General features: G+C 36.8%; 1 pseudogene; it reads left to right on the top strand.

Moving 5' to 3' along the window:
* The first annotated feature begins 1,554 nt into the window (after positions 1-1,554).
* Positions 1,555-7,293, top strand: LOC126766979 (adenosylhomocysteinase-like; annotated as a pseudogene).
* Positions 7,294-8,567: the final 1,274 nt, after the last annotated feature.

The following is an 8,567-nucleotide window of genomic DNA, read 5'->3' as shown; positions in this document are numbered from 1 at the left end:
AACCGATGTTGACGAGCCAATGAAATCCTAGAGTTTATAAAACCAGATATAAACTTTAATTGCTATTACGAAATGATCAATTTGAATGATATAAATATCGTATTTGAACCACCATTCACGCGAAGCATTCCGTACGATACATTGAAAGAATATTTAAATCAAGATGATCCACCGTTTAATGATACAAAAATTCCATCACACATACAAGGAACGGAACGACATGTTCAATTGCTAGCTAGCGTTTCCAAACGGGTTATACCGGAAAATGTAGAGGCTGTTATGACGACGACATTAGAGAGATGTGCGAAATTGGGCACCTTGAAAGACTTGAAAGTAAAAAAAGACTTCAAATCATATTTTTTTTTTAGTTTCTTTTCTATAACTCACTTAAATTGATTTTTTCATTTACATATGTGTAACGGGGTTTCGTCCATAGCTGAGGTATGCTCAGCCGCTCCAGGGTCAGCCTTGGGACCCACGAACCCTTAACAAAAAGAGACGAGTTTATCCTCGTAAGTTATATCCACACCCCCACTCATATGCGGACAGCCAGACCAGCGTGATGAAAACGAACGGGATTGATGAGCCAGGCGTTGACGCTTGTTAAGGCTGGCACGGCGATGAAAATGAACGGAATTGATGAGCCAGGCGTCGACGCTTGCTGCGACTGGCACGGTGATGAAAATGAACGGGATCGATGAGCCAGGCGTTGACGCTTGTTGCGACTGGCACGGTGATGAAAATGAACGGGATCGATGAGTCAGGCGGAGACGCTTGTTGAACCTCGCACGATGATGGAAATAAACGGAATTTATGAGCCAGGCGTTGACGCTTGTTGCGACTGGCACGGCGATGAAAATGAACGGGATTGATGAGTCAGGCGGTGACGCTTGTTGAACCTCGCACGATGATGGAAATAAACGGAATTTATGAGCCAGGCGTTGACGCTTGTTGCGACTGGCACGGCGATGAAAATGAACGGGATCGATGAGCCAGGCGTTGACGCTTGTTGCGACTGGCACGGTGATGAAAATGAACGGGATCGATGAGTCAGGCGGAGACGCTTGTTGAACCTCGCACGATGATGGAAATAAACGGAATTTATGAGCCAGGCGTTGACGCTTGTTGCGACTGGCACGGCGATGAAAATGAACGGGATTGATGAGTCAGACGGTGACGCTTGTTGAACCTCGCACGATGATGGAAATAAACGGAATTTATGAGCCAGGCGTTGACGCTTGTTGCGACTGGCACGGTGATGTATACGACGGGCTCCTCTGTGTAGGAGAGATTTTATTATTCGCCAACCGTCTTCGTTGGCCTCCAGCTATCAACTAACACTGTACTCCACTTACGTGTCGCCTGTTAGTCACGTTAGTTTCTAATAACGGTGCCCTACAGTACGTAAGCAGTGGTACTGACGCTGTTCGAAGCAGCGCAGCTGTGCCCCTTATAGTAACGGTCGAGCCTTTGCGCGTACCGATACCAACCTAACAAAACGGCAGAGTCATTGCGAGCACTGGCATCACCAAAGCGTGATGCCTTTTCTGCGCAATGCCTGCGCAGAACCCTCTACGGTATGCACTACATTTCTACGGCAGAGTCATTGCGAGCACTGGCATCATACCGAAGTGTGATGCCTTTTTTGCGCAATGCCTGCGAAGAACCCTCAACGGTATGCACTACACTTCTACGGCAGAGTCAATGCGAGCACTGGCATCACACCGAAGTGTGATGCCTTTTCTGCGCAATGCCTGCGAAATATCTACTTCTACGGTACTGCTTACTGTATATTTTCCTGTGCGATGCTGGCGACCGTCCGGTTCGGCGAGCTGGAGCAAATGATCGCATTCGGTGTAAAGTGCTTGCTTTTATAGCAGCATCGTGCAGCTTTCGTCACCGTAGCGAGGTAAGTTGTATGCGTATGGTGCGTTAGTACGTATGGTGGAAAGCTCTAGCAGCTTTCATCATCGTAGTGAGGTAAGTTGTGTGCGTAGTCAATGCGGTAAAGTTTAGTACGTATGGTGGTATGGTGAGGGTACATGACGTACTGTGGAGCGAAGTTGACGTAAATTATTGTAAGGTGGTAAAAGCCACGTTACATATGTTCTGACTAAATAAAATTCTTAAGAGAAAAAATAAATATTATTATAAATAAATAAATAAAAATAAAGAAAAAACATTGCCATTTAGCTGATTTTTTCATGTAAAGGCCAAAAATGGTGATTTTTTGAAATGATTGCATGGGAACCCCCCAGGGGAGTTCCAGGGGGTGTGCCACTGGCATGGGTTGATCGGCCGTCCAAAGTTAGTGGGGGTCGGTCATACATTTGGACTCGATTGGAGCACTCTAAATGGGTCAAAGTGGGATTTTTCAAAATTTGCCCCTACCCAAAAGTTCGACCCAAATTGGGGGACATCAAAATTCGTTTCTAATTATATGGTAATTGCAAACTCGACGGCTAAAACCCAGATACTATACGTAAAAAAAACATAGACACAAATCGTTCTTCTTAAATTTTACATTGTTCTGTGCAATGTTTCAGGAATATTATGCTATTATGCACTCATCTCAAATTATGATTCAACCTTTTCTTATTCAGTTACAACTATCACTATAAATCACATATATGTATGTGTATGTAAACAAAAACCACTGTACCCTCCCAGTAGCTGTGTGATTTTATTTTGTATTTTTGAAGTAAAAACATATTTAAATGATTTTTACATGAATATTGAACATATACTTATGATTTGAAATTTGTTTTTGTAGCAATGAATTGTTGTGACTTTTAACATAAAACGATAGAAAGTAGCCCATGCCCGTCTCGAGGTTCCAATCCACCTCATCACCAATTTTCAGCCAAATCGGTTCAGCCGTTCTTGAGTTATAAATATAGACATAAATTGCGAAATCGAGGGTGATTTTGCAGAAAAGGCCAACGTTAGGACCGTCCCCAAGGGAAATTTTCACGTCTTTCCGTGCTGTGGTTCGGGAGTAATGCGCAGACAGACAAAGTAGGCATTTCATTTTTATATAGTATATAAGATGCATGCTTTACGGGGGAAATTGTGCCAAAATGAAAGATAAAGAGGGGATTCTGCTTTTTGATTGGAAAGGTTTTTGTACACTATACACAAGCAGTTAGAAGTCAAATATATATATATTTATGTATGCAATATATAATAATATATTTTTTACTGGAGAAATTGCGCCAAAAATGAAAGTTGAGGAAGAAATCGTCAACGGAGTTTTAGTTTTAAAGCAAGTTCGTCGCGGAAAGTTTATACGATCAATAATTCGATTCAATACGACTGTTCAATATTACTCTGCATGTGGTGCATACAGGAATTAGGATAAGGAATTCTATAAATAAAGGGTCATCTGTGCATTCACAGATGAGTACTATTTTATAACTAAAACCCTTCGCGTCTCATTTAACATTTTGGTAACCCCGACGAGATTTAAAGCACACGCGAGTGAAAGTGAAATATTATGTTAAAAAAAAAAATTTAATAATATATAAAAAAAAAGTTCTCAAAATCCTGCAGTGAAAGTGAAAGCGTGTTTAAAAAAAAAATATATTTTTTTTTTGCTTTTTGTAAAAAAGTGTGTTAAAACAAAGTGTTTAAAAAAAATTAATGTATATATATGTATATATTATATATTTATTATAATAACATTAAAAAAAAAAAATTTAACCAAATTTACAGCAACACATTCCACATCCATATTTTAACAAGGTAAGAGCATCTTTCATGTTTTTTTTTAATTCATATACAATTGTTTATTTTATTTTTGGGAAAATGGAGAACCAAATTAAATTAGCAGAAGAACTGCAAAAACTTCATTTTAAGTCCATGAGTATGGATATAAATGAAGATTTAATAAATTTGGAAAAACTCCTGGATAGTTTGGACAAAAAATGGTCAGAGTTTCAACGAAACCATTTATAACTGTCCAAAGATTCCAAAAATAAAAAAGATAATTATTTTAAAAATTACGTAGAAGGGTCGGTAGGCAGGCTCTATTTGACAGCGCACGCCAAGTTAAGCAAATTGATCGCTATAATTAGTAAAAATAGTGCTCCCAGGAAAATGGAATGCATTCCAAATCCTGGTTGAGTTCGCAGGCTTCAATTCTTATTAACATAATTAGAAAATAATATTGAAGACAGCGAAATAAACGACATATGATCTCTAGATAGCATAGAGAGACTTATAGAAAGAACTCGTGATACTGTGCTTGAATTTATTAGCCAGCACGAAAATGATGAGTAAATTCTATGAATTAAGAAATAGATTTTACAAACTCAAATTAAAATCTATTGACAAAAAAATGCTACCAATTTTACGTTGCCTCAAGTAGACATTCCCATTTTTTCAGGAGATTACGCTCAATGGCAAACTTTTAAAGAATTGTTTGAGCAACTCGTAGTCTCTCAAACAGTTTCAGACACGTACAAAATGTGTATTTTAAAAACTAAATTAAGAGGATCGGCTGCAAGTTGTATTGCGAATCTGCCTTCAACCTCGACAAATTTTTTAGTTGCTTGGAACCTTTTTAATGAAAAATTTATAAATAAAAGGTTACTCGCAAATACTTATTTTAAACAAATTTTAGATGCACCAGTAGTGACTGAGACTGCTTTTAGTGAACGAAAATTTCAAGAAAAAATTTCTGAAAGTTTGTCTGCAGATAATTTGCTATAAGCTTAATTAAATTATACGCTTGTGCAAAAATTAGACAACAATTTAAGACTTAGGTATGAAAATTCCCTTAAAAATCCTAAGGAAATACCTAACTTAAATTTACTACAGTCGTTTCTGAACCATGAAGGGAATGGACTAGAAGCAGCACAAGCTTCAAAAACATCACCAATATTTCAAAACGCAGAATTTAAATGCATAATGGGAAGTAATACTTCGCACAATATATTTTATTGCTATAAAATTAAAGCTCTATCTACACAGGACAAATGGGATGCAGTAATGAAACACAAATTATGCAACAAATGTCTTAAAACAGGGCACAATATAAAAGAATGTAAAAGCGAAAGTTGCCTCACATGTCAAGGAAACCATCATTTATGGCTCCAAAAAGACGAATCCGTTGAAGCAAAAAGCACAGTGATTAAAAATACGAAAAATAGGAGATTAAAAAGTGATTCTAAACATGTCCTGCTAACCACAGCAATTGTTGGTATAAAAGGTCGTGATGGAAGAATAATAAAGGCACGTGATTTATTAGATAATGGGTCTCAAGTTCACCTTATAACCAAAGAACTAAACAATAAATTAAAACTTCCTTCCAGGAGAGAATCTATGACCATTGAAGAAGTTGGTCAAAACAAGACAAACACAAATGAAAGAGTTAATCTTCATTTAAAATCATAAACAGATCATTTTGAAGCAAATTTACACACCGTTGTAGAACAAAAGATTGTGTCCAATGTGCCCACGGAACACATAAAAGTTAAAACAATTCCAGAAAATATAAAACTGGCCGACCCTTCATTTAATGTTCCGGGTAAGATTGACTTACTTTTAGGTGCGGACATATTTTTTGATTTGATAAAAGAAGAAAAAATAACTGTTGAAAATATGAATTACAAACTCCAGAAGAGTGTGTTTGGGTGGTTGATATACGGATCAACCAACATAAGCTCCAAATTAGCTCACTATGGTGTTGTAACACATACAGATAAAAAATTAGATTATCAACGAAAAAAGTTTAGAAAATTAGAATCCCTTGAAACATATGTTAATAAAACCAAAAAAGAAACACAGTACGAGAAATGCTTTCGTAATAATTTAAAATTTTATGCAGATAGTAAATTTACTGCAGCCTTTCCATTTGAAAAGAAAAATATAAACTTAAGAGATTCTTCTTCACAAACAAAAGGAAGATTAATCTCTCAAGAAAGAAAATTTAAAAATAATAAACCACGAAAAAGAAATAAATGCCAAGTTTCTTTTGAAAATATTAAAAGTGGTATATTTGTATTTTTTAAAGAACAAAATATTACACCATTGCAGTGGAAGAGAGGACGAATTGAAAACGTCATTTTATGCCAAGATTGCAAATGAAGAATTGACCAACTTAGTGCATGAAAAGTTCCTACGAACCCGAAGGGCTTCAAATGTTTGAGCGAAGAAACTACAACCGGTGTACACAATTTATATGAAATGGCGAAGGAGAGACGTCTCGGTGTGCCAACCATCAACGTCAACGACTAGGTGGCAAAGAGTACATTCTATAATCTTGTGGTTGTCGCGAGTAGCTAATTGATGGTATTAAAAGGCCGATGTGATTATTGCTGGCAAATATGTGATATTGGAAAAAGTTGTGCATAACCTCTGCGTAGTTTCGGCGGAAGCGGCTATGAAGTAGCCACCATGGAGCAAGCATACAAAGAAGCTATTATCTTCGTAACAACAACTGTTTGCAAGGACATTATTACTGGCGCACTTTTTGAACACATGCCCGACGATACGATCGTTTGTAATATTGGTAATTTCGATTGTGAAATCGACGTCGCATTTTTGAATGCAACGCCAAACAGAAAATTATTATCAAACTCCAAGTCTATCGTTATACACTATCCAATGGTAATCATATTATTTTGTTTACCGAAGGACGTCTAGTAAATTTGGGCTTCGCGCACGGTCATCCCAGCTTGAGATGTTCAACTCGTTCAGAAATCAAGTGGTGGCACAAATCGAATTGTGGATCAAGGCTGACACAAATACAACATAGATTTGCATATGTTGCCGAAAATACTCGACGAAGAGATCACCAGTTTACACGTGGAGAAATTGGGCATACGACCTGAAAAGTCCCGTGATTAAATTCGAAACACTTGGACTTAGAATGGCATAATATGATGCATTACGGCATGAGTACTTACAACCTAATTCTATTAATAGTTGGTGCAGTCATCGTAACACTAGTCCTACAACGCATCTGTAATTCAGCAAGGCACTAAGGCACTCATTTCCGCTGGGAGGACATATCTTACGAAATTAATTATTAATATTAGCAAATGAAATTTATATTAAAAATTTAAAATGTATACAATAAAAAATAGCTTATATTAGAAAAATTATTACGAGTTCGATCCGCCAATCTTGTAAAGAAAAATGTAATTAACATGCCCAAGATTTATAAATAGTACTTGAATTATTTTGAAGTGTAAACACTTCAACGTGGGCAGTATGTTCAGATTTCTGAACAGTTCTTAACGGCTACTTTTGTAAATGAGATATTTTTGTAAATCTGTGTAGAAACAGATATCATATTTCAAATATTTATATGCATTATCGCTAACACATAAAAATACAGTCATATATCACATATTTATATTTGTATGTACAAATACCCATTGCAATGCTACATGGTATGGGGTTGTTTTCAAGTGCACATGCACATTTGTATTCAATTGCCTAAATGCATATCTTAGGTCAATATGTTATCTGATCAATCTGTTAGAGACTGATATTAATGCTTGCAATGTAAAGGAACGGAAATGATCCTAAACTATTAAAAGATAAGAAAAACTTATGTATGCCGTTGAGAACATTTATGCTTAAGATATGTGTACATACTTCCGTATGTACAGTAGATTAGAATTAAGATATGTATGTGTATGCACTCTGCATGTGGTGAATACATGAATTAGGATAAGGAATTCTATAAATAAAGGAGCTCTGGGCAACCAGAGCTGAGTACTATTTTATAACTAAAACCCTTCGCGTCTCATTTAACAACGACTTTTTAAATAGTCTTTTTTAATAAAATGAATAATAAAAATTTAAAAAAGTGTCGCGTACGGGAGTGCGCAGCAGAATTCTCGAACAGGAAAAGTTGAAAAAGTGGGTGGAAAATTTACGGATCACAACAAGGCAGGATTTACCCACCGACAATGTATTTGTATGCAAAAGGCAGGCGCTGTGCCCAACTTTAATCTTGGCGAGTTCTTTGTTTTAAAATAATAAAAATGAATGTATTGCTTTTTTAAAAAATATGTTCATTAGTATATATGCAACGTGTGTTCCAAAGTAAATAGGACTTAAAAAAAAAACAGAACAAATGGTTTTTTCGGCTTGCCGGTGCAAGCCTTTTGAATAGCATCTACGTGAGCAAATGCATTTTTCTGAAAAGGAAGAAGTCGCACGATACCATATCAGGTGAACACGGAGAGTGGTTAATGGTTAAAATGTGATTTTTGGTCAAATAATTGGTCACAAGCGTCGATCGATGAGACGGCGAATTATCAATTTTTGGTCGTCAGTCAATTTGTGCGGAACAAACCATGCACACACCTTTCGTAAGCCCAAATGTTCGACCAGGAATCTGAGGAACTCGACCTGGAATCTTTCACTATTCCAAACGAAAATTTTGTTGAAGATGACGAGAAAGCTGACGTCCAGATCAAGCGGTAATACACAGGCTATGGGATATACCAGAAAATTTTGTGCAATATCTAAAATGCACCAAGGCAATGACGAAAACACGGAGCGATTTAACGGAGGCCCTTATCAGAGCTAAAAACGAAAAAAGTCAA

Source organism: Bactrocera neohumeralis, unplaced genomic scaffold (genome assembly GCF_024586455.1).
Source record: "Bactrocera neohumeralis isolate Rockhampton unplaced genomic scaffold, APGP_CSIRO_Bneo_wtdbg2-racon-allhic-juicebox.fasta_v2 ctg3400, whole genome shotgun sequence".
NCBI classification, from domain to species: Eukaryota; Metazoa; Arthropoda; class Insecta; order Diptera; family Tephritidae; genus Bactrocera; species Bactrocera neohumeralis.
This window is presented reverse-complemented; position numbering and strand designations above follow the sequence as displayed.